Source organism: Arachis hypogaea, chromosome 1 (genome assembly GCF_003086295.3).
Source record: "Arachis hypogaea cultivar Tifrunner chromosome 1, arahy.Tifrunner.gnm2.J5K5, whole genome shotgun sequence".
Lineage (NCBI taxonomy): Eukaryota > Viridiplantae > Streptophyta > Magnoliopsida > Fabales > Fabaceae > Arachis > Arachis hypogaea.
Window position 1 is genome coordinate 1,550,795 of NC_092036.1, and position 11,540 is coordinate 1,562,334.

Here is an 11,540-nt window from a genome sequence, read left to right on the forward strand (position 1 = left end):
GATGGAATTAATTGTTAGAGACCAATCGAATAATTAATTTTAATTGGGGACTAAAATGTCTTGTTTGAAATTCTTTGAGGACCAAAATGGGTATATACTCAAAATTTATCAAAACACCACCAAAAGAAACAACAACAAACAAGTTTTCTAGTTTAATTAATATGAAACTAGTCTAGTTTGAGCTTTTTCTTTTTTTGGAACACAAGATTTGAACCAATTTAACCAACCGAAATATTAGCACACCTTTAATTTTTATTGCATCTAAATTCAGATGATTATTTGCCACAACTATTCCCAAAAATCAAAGATAAAAAAGAATAACATACCAAGTTGAGAATGAGGGACATGAATGAAGAGATCAACTCCACCATATGGGAATTTCTCCAAGTCAATAAAGTCTCTAATCCAAAACATGCATCCAACATAAGAATCATAAGCATAAGCCAACGAAATCATATGAAGGAGGAAAAAAACTTGATGCAAGAAATCATAGAATTATAAGATGCCAACGAACCACTATAAAATCAGACTCGTTAAGATGGATGAATACTGCCCCTCAGAAATCCCACGGTTCTTGCTATCTATCTCAATTACCAAAACACCTTGATGCATTATCCACATCTTTGCATGGACAGTTCAAATAGATTGAAAATCTGCACTTCATGCAATTGATTTGCAACATAAACTTTAAACTAAATAATGGCACATGGGTAGAGGCCTCCAAGCCAATCAACCTAGTGTATGTAGCAAAGGAACGCCATATAGAAATCCAATGCAGAATTGTGTCAATATGTTTCTATCTTGAATCAATGATAGCAAAATAACAACTCACACAAAATGCATTTCCAGGGAACATGAAGAAGTAAATGTTGTAATAACTAACCTTAGCAATATAGTAATTAGTTTCATAGCAAAATAGAGCAGCATTATATCATATTAAAATCATAACAGAAACCAAATCAATTAAAATCAGAGGAGAAGAGACACTTGAGTTACCTAAGCAGAGGTTGAGTCACTCGAATCCAGAAAGGAGAAGAGACACGCGAGGAGCAGAGACCACCCAGCAGCAAGAGCAAGACACGACGAGGGGCAGAGAACCAGCGAGCACGAGACAGGGCGCAAAGCAGAGAAGCAACGACGACGAGACACGATGCGGAGCAAAGAGGCAGCGACGGCAAGACTGGCGGGGAGCAGAGAAGAGGTGACAGCCAGAAACGACAGGGAGCAGGGAAGCGTAAATGACGCACTGCAGAGGAGAGAAGCAGCGACGGCGCACAACAGGCACGCAATGAAGAGAAACTGAGCTGAGACGGGCAGTGAATACTGAATAGAGTGGGGGCTGCTACTTCGACGATGGTGGGGGCTGGGTGGAGACCGACAAAAAAACTATGCCAGAGACCGACAAAAAACTACCCTGTTATTTTTAGGGTCCAATAAAAGCTTATGCAACGTCGTTTTGACATATATTGGCATCTAAAACAATTTTTGCATATATCAAAAGAATTTTCACATATATCAAACAATTTTCACAGATTTAGTATCCTTCCTCTACCATCATAAATAAATAAGACAGATACCACACGAGAATCCGAAAAACCAATTTCACAATTACATTCCCGCTCGAAATGAATCTCTCTTGGATTAGTTTATATAACAAAGCAACTATTATAATACAAGGTATTTCTTTTTCCTGCCTGTGCTCTCTCCATATTCTTGTCTTCTCCAGTAGATTTAAGTTCCTTCAGTACGGGTGATATTATTGATTTCCTGAAAAATGTCAATCCATCCAAGCTTGCATGAAGGCTCAAAGTGTACATCCTGAGACTCTGGAATTTAATAGAAAATGTTGTCATCATTAGATTTTTGGACTATCATCCAGTATGCATTGATATCTCATTTAATAATGTAGTCATTTAAACAACCAGAGGTATAGAATTCACCAAATTACATGGGAGCACATCATTGGATTCCTTTTGTAAAGCTATATAACACTTAGATTAAAATCAAGTTCAATAGAAACTTAGAAAGTGGTTGATTTTGATGTGGTCTATGTAAAACTTTTAGGAACATTAGTTAACAAGAAATGAGGTGTCAAAAGAATATCTCTGGAAAAATACTTAATACATCAATATAGAAAAGAACTAGAACAAAGCTATTCAAAACCCTCGCCTAACCCCAAAGTGTGCACACAGTGTGTGCGCGCACACACACACACACATACATACATTAAAAGATGTAAACGAAGGAATTAACATAAATTAAAATGCAACCTTATCTTTGGCGATAGCATTTATCTCTATCAGTTAGGCTATCATATTTGTCAGGTAGTGGAAGCAGCGATTTTATGAGGATTGCAAGTGAAAACACAGAAAGTTCTCCTGCAGAAGGAAAAACAAGAGAAGGTCATAAAAGTATACTGATAACAGGCTAACAAGCAATTTCAAAAGACTCCCGACCCAACCCTACCCCTTTCACATTTTTTAAACTTTTACTAAGAAAAAAAAAAAAGAAAGGAAGACAACTATCTAAAACACAATGTATAAATAAAATAAGGTACAGAGAACATTCATCAGGAACAATATATATTTAAAATACTATTCTATTGGTAGTTTGCTTTTTGCATGTGTATGACCAAAATTCCAAAAAACTGTAAGCCCACAAATTTTTTTCCCATTTATGTAACGCTTAACACAAATGGAAGTATATGATATAAGCTACAACATTGAGGTTCAAATATATAATGTTAAAATACAGATAAGATAATTTTAATATAAAGAAGAAGAAAAGCTATTTAAGATTCCTACTGGATTTTACCTTTCTCTCTGTGTTTTATCGAACCTCTTGCAGCTAGTATATCACAATATTAACATGCGCTTTCAACTGTTCAAACTGATCATCTATGAGTCTCTCCATATCACAATAGAGCTGAAATCACTGATTTCAACAACTTCAGTTAGCAGCTTCCATAACATTCACTCCGAAGCGGAAATACAGCCTCTACCATATCTATTAATGGAAGGTATGCAGCTTCGCACACAGTTTATTAAATTAAAAGGGTGAAAAAGAGGTTTATCAACTAATGAAACAATCAGATGAATCACAAGCATAAAGAGTAACTGCTTTGTGAGAGCAGAGAAGAATAATGAATATCCACCCTAATCTGTACAGCAAAAACCACTCGCAGTTAAAATAATAAAATGTACTCAACAAGCAGCATTGGCTGACATTCCAAATCAAGATAAAAAGGGAGCTTATATTCTTGTTCTTCTTTGGTTGATTAATTTTTTCTCTTATTGTGCCATATACATCTTATAAAAGAAAAGCATTGAATTTTAAGTTGTTGAAATGTTTACCCTGGTGTACCTTTCCCCACTTCTTATAAGTAATAGTAGAGATTTAGAAGAACAATATAATTTCAATATTTAACAATGTTCAGTAGCAAATTAAGTCCTAGAAGTAGCAAGATAAAGTTTAACAGTCCTAACACAACCTAGAAAGCAAAATTCGTAATTGGAAAATGTTTATAATTCAAGAGACCAGGAATGGAGGACCCATTAATTCCAAAGGCATAAATCTGATTTACTAGAACTTCTTAGAAATAATATCTTTTTACAAACTTGTATTCTCAATTGTTCCTGGACTTTCAATCAAACAAAGGAAACCTTTATAACATTAACTGAGCCACATTCTAGTAAGGCAAAACAAGTTGTATACAACATCTAGAAGCATCTAAGTGAATAATATACTATTGAATTGAAATGAACTATGAAACAATACTTCTGTGATGCTCTATAAAAAATAATAAAACAAACTCATGCCTGAAAAGAATTTTTCCTGAAAAAATAATAACACAGGGTATGAAGTGTGTGAGCTACACTAACATTCAAGTATAAAAAAAATTACAAGTTCACCTCACAGATATGGATACAACAGTAATGAAATATATTAGACTTTACGAGCCAACGTCCTCTGCTTGGTTCCATGTTGTACAACCTTTTCTTCCACAGGAAGGCCCTTGCGCCGTCTGACTGTGTTAATTAACTTTCTAGCTGTATTTGGCAGAACACTAGAACCATCTCCAAACTCTTCAATTTCCTCTTCCGTTCTGGGTACAAAGAAAGGATCCTCTGGAAGTGCTTCCCAGTGACTAAGGACAAGAAGCGCACTTGCAGCACCAGAAGTCCCTTTGCGGAGCTCATCCGCAAAACCAAAGCTCTCAGAAACTGGAACATATGCATGCACAGTGAAGAAAGGGGAACCTTCCTGCATCTCTTCTTTCAGAACTCGGGCCCGTCTTCGGTTAAGTACAGCATACATTGGACCCAAACATTCAGTAGGTGTATTCAATTCACAGAAGTACATTGCTTCCACAAGCCGGGGTTTATTCTGAAGCACGGCTGCTCTACATGCATCCTTGACAGTGGCAATTACCTGCCCTGCAAAGATCCCATACTGTTCTGATTGTAGATGTGTTTCAGATTCATCGTTCTGTTCAATAAGCGGAGATATCCACGCCTCAACAAGAAATGCCAAACCCCACATAGGTTCATCACATAAGGGTCCGGCGGCAGTGGCCAGTTCGAACCCGGATACGACACTACTCTCAAGGCGCTCGGCTTCTTTGTACAAAGCTTGACTTGCATTTGAAGATGTCTCCGCAACTGAATTTCCATCACTAGAATCAGGCACAAAGCCCAACTTATCAGACACATGAGAACAACCCCGTACTAAAACAGAGTTATCCGTACCCTCTGCTTTAATATTAGGAGTTAAGAGAATGTTCGGACCAATCTGTCTAGGTCCTAGAGCCCATATCCTCCTCAAAAGTTTCAGCCACTCCAATTTACATCTCTCAGCATGATCATTATCAATCTCATTCCAGCTCAGCACATCACTCTCCACTGCATCTACAATGCGTTTTCTTAGAACCTCAGCCGGATTATCATTCTCAGTAACATTTGGTCTCTGGCAATCCAATGTTTTTATCGTCTGCGCTGACTTAATTCCAATAACATCACCAACTAAATCAGGACTTTCATCAAGCACCTTTGTAAGAGAAGGCAAAAGTTTTATCACACGCACACGGACAACACATCTACCATTTGGTGTTGTTTTCTCAACATAATCTGTGCTCTTAGTAAAAGCTTTTAAACTTTCCAGCATCTTGGATGCCTCTCCCTCAATGGTCTCTTTGTAGGACACAAGAGGCGGTGATACTTCCAAACTTACTTTTGCAAACCTCTCCTTCAAATCCTTTATGCATCTCTCCAGGTGAACCTCCCCGGCTGCAGAGAGCACATGTTCTCCTCTTGCAGAAACAGTAACCTCGACAAACGGATCTGCTCGATTCAAAAGCCTCAATCCTTTCAGCAGTGCACCCACATCCGCTGGATCAGACGGCTCAATTGCAACTCTCAGCGTCGGGGCAACTTGGAATGCGAGACTTGAAAACGGCCAACAATTCATGCTAGAACTGAGAGTAGCTGATTTCAGGATATGCTGGCCGAGGCCCCGAATGGCAACAACATTTCCTGCTTTGGCAGATGTCACTACTTTCAATCCCTGGCCCATCATCAAATACAAGGTCTGCAATTCAGCTTCCTGCACATGTTTCTGCATTGATTCCCTTTTCAATGGATCATACAAAGCAGAGAGAATGAAAACTCTCTGACCAGCATGCAAAACCCCACTAAATATCCTAGCAAATGCCAAGAAACACTCGTCCGACTCGCTTTCTCCTTCGCCGCCATAACTATTCCCATTCTCCCCTCTCAGGGGAGGAAGCATTTTAACCGGCACCGCAAACATCTTGGACACAAAAGCAACACAAGGAGCATCCTCCCTCAAATCACAAACCTCCACAGACTTCCTCACACGCTCTGTTTCCTCCAAAACACTCCTATCAACTCCAACCTCACTATCCACCTCAACCTTCGGCATCAATCGCGATATCCGGTATGTCTGTGCTGCAGCAGGGTCTGGCATACACCTAACCACCATCGACAACACAGCATCCGCGAGCGGCAGCCACCTGCTGATAACCGCCTGAAGCACAGCCTTGGGATCTTTATTCTGAAGCTCCCTCGCCGGCACCGACAAATTAAAGGACCTAACAACCTTCTCAACCACACCCTTACCCTCATCACCACCCTTAAGCGCACCCTCATAAACCTGCCACAGTGGTTCCAACACAAACTGAACAAACATCGGTTTCGCATTACCCTTACCAGTGTCTCCACCACCACCAACTTTCTTCTTAGCAATCATCTTCGTCTTCGGATTAAAATGCCAAGGTCCCCATAGAGCCTTCAACAACGCATTTACACTAGCACCAAGCTTGGAAGCATAAATCTCAGCGAATTTATTGATTCCAAATCCCCAACCGTCTAAAGCGCAAGCGAATATCACATTCCCTTTCTGCGGTTGAAACTCGTCAGCTTCATCATCTGCTTCCTCATTCTCAATCTCGTTAGGGTTCATACCTGACGTGGCAAGAAGGGAATCCACGTCAGATAGGTACTTCTCGGAACGGAATGCGCTAACGATGCCGTTAACTTCTTGAACGATGCGCAATAAGCGGACGTAGGCCTCGGACGGCGTGAGTTTAAGCTCCGTGATGAGGCGGTCGATCTTGTTGAGGACGAGGCAAGGGGAGAGGCGCTCGATCCAGCACTGGCGGAGGACGGCGTGGGTTTGGATGTGGACGCCTTCGACAGCGTCGACGAGGAGGAGTGCGCCGTCGCTGAGGCGGGCGGCGGTGGAAACCTCGCTGCAGAAGTCCATGTGGCCGGGGGAGTCGATGAGGTTGATGGAGTGGTCGCCGTAACGGAGGCAGATGGAGGAGGACTTCATGGTGATGGCGCGGCGCTGCTCCTCGTCGAGGTAGTCCATGAAGCGGACTCTTCCGGCGAGTTTTGGATGGAGGAGGGCGCCACCTGCAGCAGCGATGAGGTGGTCGGCGAGGGTGGTCTTGCCGTGGTCCACGTGGGCAAGGATGCATATGTTACGGATTTTGCTGGTCTCTGTTCCTTCAGAACTTTCTTCCATTTCGGATGTTGTGTGAAATGGGAATAGACGATGAAAGAAAGGAAGAAGAAGAAAGTGAAGAAATCAAACGATGAAAAACCCTAAACCCAATATTATATTGGAGTAGCGGTCTATAATTTAATTTTTTTTTTTTGAAATAATAATTGTTTGGGTTAATTTATAAAAAAATATTTTTTTTAAGTTATCTTCTTAAAAGATCTAATGAAAAAATAAAAATTATTTTATGTTTAGATATTTTATGTAAAAAAATTTTTTTGTCTATTAATTATGTTTGGGTATAACAATATAAAAATATTTTTTATTTATTTATTATATGAAAAACATCTTTTTTTTTAAGAAAAATATTTTTTAAAAAAGATGTAAATTACCGGTTCTTAAAAAATATATTTTTTATTTTTCTAGTGATTTTACTTTTACTACTAGAAATTTGCCAAACACGCTAAAAAATTAAAAAAATCTTTTTTTATCAAGATAATGACGCCCAAACAAATACTAAATTGGAGTAGCGGTCTATAATTTGATTTTTTTTAGAGTAAATTACCAGTATCTTTGAGAATGCCGACAAAAATAACCTCTACTTTTATTGACAATAAAAATACATTTATTTAATATTGAAAAAATATTATAAAAATATCTGACTACAAATAAAAATCTATTTTATTAACAGAGTTGGCTGAGCTATCAAATGAATTCAGTTACTTACACCTTTTTTCTGCTTCTTCATTTTCCCTAACTCTTTTCTTTTCTCTCAAACCTCCCAGAAAGAACTTATGTTTCATCCTTTTTACTTTCACTATGAATCCATGGTTGCTGCCTTCCGATCTTTTCTGTCTCGCACTTTTATACCCCATTTCCCGCTCTATTTCTTTCTCTATTCTCACTTTCACTTCTCCAACACACAGAATATTTGTTCATCAACCCACGCCACTTTCTCTTTGTCTTTAATGGCAGAACCTCGTTGTTGCCATTGCTGTTTGTTCGCTGCCTTTCTATTGTTGTCAGAAGTGGATCTCGCAGTTCCTTACCCTCTTCACTCTCGCAACAGATCTCTTGATCTTTCCTCTCAGATTCGCCCTCGTTGTCGCCTTACTCTCCTCTCTTGTAGTAAGCCAGCAGTAAACAGTCCCTCTTCCTCTCTCTCCAGAACGGTACAGAGCTCTTTCTCCAACTCTTTTTTTTATCATTCTTTCTCTTTGGATTCTACTTTTATTAGATTATTAAAAAACACATAATGAGAAATTCAGGAATTGCATATTATGGATTATTATGGCTGATTATTGCCGTGGCTGAGATGAAAAGGAGCAGGCGTAAGGTCTATTATGGGAGGAGGAGGGAGGGAGTCACTGAGATGTTGTTTATTGTTGTTGTAGTTGCTTTGGGGAGTGAGGGAGGACGGGAGGAGAGGGCAGCATCACCGTAGATGCCGTCATTGAGGAGAGAGAGAAGCAAAATAACAAGGAAAGAGAAAGAGATAGGCGACGAGAGAGAAGAATCGAAGAAGGAGAATTGGATGAGCAAGACAACACTGGCAAAGAGTAAGACCATTGTCGTACTTGAGGGAGAGAAACTGTAAAAGAAGAGGTAACATCGTATTTGAAGAGAGAAATAGTGAAGAAGATGTTGTTGTAGGAGCTTCAGCTAGGAAGATGATGTTGTTGTCGTTGTTGCAATTTCGGAGTGACTCAAATATGTTGTTGTTGCAGCGGCTTCTAGAAGCTTTGGGGGAGATGGATGTGGTGGTATGGTGGTGGTGACGATGACAATGACGATAATGAAAAAAATGAAGAAAAATGAGAAGGAGAAGAAGAAGAAGCAACAGGAGGAGGAGAAAGAAGAAGAAGAAGAAGACAAAATTTCGCAACGTAAACTAAATAACTTGGATGTAAAATTGATTGGATGTGTAGCTGAGTTCTTAAGCTTTTAGTATGTATTAGTTAGTTAGTGTTAGATGAAATCATTATTTAGCAATCTTTTTAGTTAATGAAAAATAAGCATTTTAAATATATTATATATAATATATTATTTAAAATGATAAAGTACTAAATTGATCCCTTACGTTTGGGTATAATCCTGTTTTGATCTTTAATGATTAAATTAAAGTGTCTTATTTGAATCCAAAAAAGTTTTATTTAGCTTCAATGTAATCCCACCTTAAGGTCAAAGTTAAATAATTAACGAAATGTCCTACGTGACAACAGTGCAAGAACAAAGTCGATAATCTAGAGAACAAGTACAAGCTCCAATAGTACAAAATCAATAATGGATGCATTAATACATTTATTTATCATTGTCTTTAGTTCTATAGAAAATATTTCTTTAAATTGTATAGAGAATGATAAATAAATGTATTGATGCATTAACGGTGAAAATGGATCCTCTCCATTTTTTTTAACACTTGAGAGAATAAAGTGTGATCTTTCATCTTTAATTCTATAAGTGGGACCAAAATTAAATAGGAGAGATAGTAATGAAGGGTGAGATTAAACACTGGACACTATCCAGTTTTTTTCCACTGGAGAGGATCCATTCTCATTGACGGTTGATTTTGTGCTTATAGAGCTTGTTCTTACTGTTATCACGTAGAACATTTCGTTAATTATTTAATTTTGACCTTAAAGTGGGACTACATTGAATCTAAATGAAATTTTTTTTGATTTAAATAGAATAATTTAAACCTTAAGGACTAAAACAGGATTACACCCCTAAACGTAAGAGGATCAATTTAGCACTTTATTCTATTTAAAAATATTTAAAATATGATATACATTTAAATTCAAATATATTTTGAATTTAAATATTAAATATATTTCAAATTCAAATATATTGTTTAAATATATTAATATATTATACAATATATTATTTAAAAAATATGTAAAATAATTTAAAAATATAATATATGTTTTTAAAAACTGAATGCCGAATACATGTTATATATATATATATATATATATATATATATATATATATATATATATATATATATATATATATATATATATATATTAATTATTAATTTATATATATTCAAATAATTTGTAAATATTCAATAGGAGTTAGAGAAATAATTTATAATCAATGTAAATAATATTATATATATATATATATATATATATATATATATATATATATATATATATATATATAAGACTAATTCTATTCGCAACTTATTTTATATTGTACATATTTAATATAAAAAGTGATTAACTCATATTCACACATATAAACTATCTCAAAAACTTTTTTTTTTAATTTGGGTCGAATTTGTAATATAACTGATAACAAAAATCAGATTAAAATCAAATCATAGAATAATTTAATAATACAGATATAACATTAAAATGAATACAATATAAACTAATTTGAGTTGATCGAGTGGTTAACTCACTCGTCCACTTAAGCAAGTGTGGAGAGTTTGAATCCCGCTTTGTGCATATAGCAATCCATTGTCCAGCAACAAATCCTTAAATGAAACTCCAATTTGTGACGAATTAATCTTTAACATATCAAGTTAGAAATACCGTAGACAACTAAAAAAATGTAAACGACATACAACACCACCTAAGTAGTATATAGTCCATATCCTATAACATACCTTGAAAAGAAGGTTGTTCCAGCAGTGGAATTTCAATATGTCATCCCTTATATTTATTCTGAGTTTCTATCAATATATCAATGTTTATACTCTTCACTCATCATGACCTTTATTACCATATTACTACTACATAAAATCATTTTCATTACACTTCACATTTCATGACCGTGTCAAGTTTTTTTATCCTATTTTTAAGCTTGCTTCACATGTACACACTTTCTTGAAATTTTAATTTTTGTAATTTTAAATTCAAATTTAAAATTAAAAAAGAGAATCTCTCCATTCTCTATTTCCAGTTTTTTCTCTTCCTCCTCAAAATTAAAAAAAATCTCTCCATTAATTTTTCTCCTCTGTTCACCTGTTCTCTTTTTCTTTAGTTTTTATTGGTCTCCTCCGTTCACTTTCTTGAGACACCCCAACTATCAGGCGGAGGCACGAAATTTTATAGGGAATCTGCTTCGATCACGGATTTCTAATGCTTTGCGATGACAAGTTATATATGTTTTTTATTATTTAATCTAACGTATATTTTCTAATTTTGGTAATATTTGAAATATTGATGTTGTTATGCATATGCGCCTTTGTTTGGTATGTAGCTGTTCATGCAGAAAAGCTAGAACCTCATTGTTGTTACCAGAAATTTATTTCCAATTCGCTAAAAGGTCTTAACCTCTTTTCTTCTTATATTCAATTTGCTTACAATATACAAAACCAAATGAGATTTCTTATGCCAATGTACGTCAAAAGGTTGGACCTTCTTTCATAATGGGATTTCATTGGAGGGGTTCTACATCATCAGAAATTTTTCTTACCAGGAGATGGCACAGATTTTGTCTTCAACTCGAAGGAAGCAAGGTCAAATTTGACGTTCCTGTTAATGATGAGAAATCAATAAATTTAG

General features: G+C 36.4%; 1 pseudogene; it reads right to left on the reverse strand.

Annotated features, from left to right (window-relative positions):
• Positions 1-1,492: 1,492 nt before the first annotated feature.
• Positions 1,493-7,112, reverse strand: LOC112789565 (uncharacterized; annotated as a pseudogene).
• Positions 7,113-11,540: the final 4,428 nt, after the last annotated feature.